Below are 828 nucleotides of genomic sequence, written 5' to 3' on the forward strand. Positions count from 1 at the left end.
CAGTTTATCCATCTGTACATCTTTGGATGCAACTACTTCTGGATGCTTTGTGAAGGGATTTACTTGCACACACTCATTGTTGTGGCAGTTTTTGCTGAAAAACAGCATTTAATGTGGTACTACCTTCTTGGATGGGGTGAGTTTTCGAATAAATCAAAGCAATTTATTCACAGCATTAATTGCACAAACTAAATCTAACCTCTTTCAATCTCACAGGTTTCCCACTTATACCCGCTACAATACATGCTGTAGCCAGAAGTTATTACTACAATGATAAGTGAGTATACTTGTTCTGTAGCTTTAAGTTAAATTTGTAATTAGTATTGCTAATGTAGGAGATCATAGTGAGATTACAATTTTTGTAATTTGTACTCTTATAAAAATGCAAATCCTTTTTCTTAAGATTCTTACCTAAATCCATGTGAAGTAAAGCAATTATTGTACAAAATAACACTCCTGTTTAAGGATCCATATCAAACGTTTGGCTAATCCTTTCTTTCCTAATCCACAGTTGTTGGATCAGCTCAAGCACTTCTCTGCTATACATTATTCATGGCCCTATCTGTGCAGCACTGCTGGTAAGACATCTGGATGTTTTTGTCCTTTTTGTTTCCAAAACGCATATTTTTGTGCAACATTAATTATAATCTTTTTTGTATTTATTGTGCAAATTACATCCAGAAGTTTGTATTTGCCTATCTGAATTTGTTTGAGTAGCAGAGCACAATGTTTATATGTATCAGTACATCAAAAAGAAGACTAGGATGTTTACTATTTTCCTCCTGCATTATTGACACACTATTTTCCTGTTTAACACTGTAAAGCTGC

The 828-nt window shown here is 33.9% G+C and overlaps 1 long non-coding RNA gene across 1 annotated transcript; it reads left to right on the forward strand.

The window, feature by feature from the left end:
• The first annotated feature begins 8 nt into the window (after positions 1-8).
• LOC107735517 (uncharacterized) lies at positions 9-580 on the forward strand. The gene is made up of 3 exons (XR_001639434.1): positions 9-136; positions 217-277; positions 512-580. It is a non-coding gene; the product is annotated as an uncharacterized LOC107735517 (long non-coding RNA).
• Positions 581-828: the final 248 nt, after the last annotated feature.

This window comes from Sinocyclocheilus rhinocerous, unplaced genomic scaffold (assembly GCF_001515625.1).
Source record: "Sinocyclocheilus rhinocerous isolate Xijiao unplaced genomic scaffold, SAMN03320098_v1.1 C36108194, whole genome shotgun sequence".
Lineage (NCBI taxonomy): Eukaryota > Metazoa > Chordata > Actinopteri > Cypriniformes > Cyprinidae > Sinocyclocheilus > Sinocyclocheilus rhinocerous.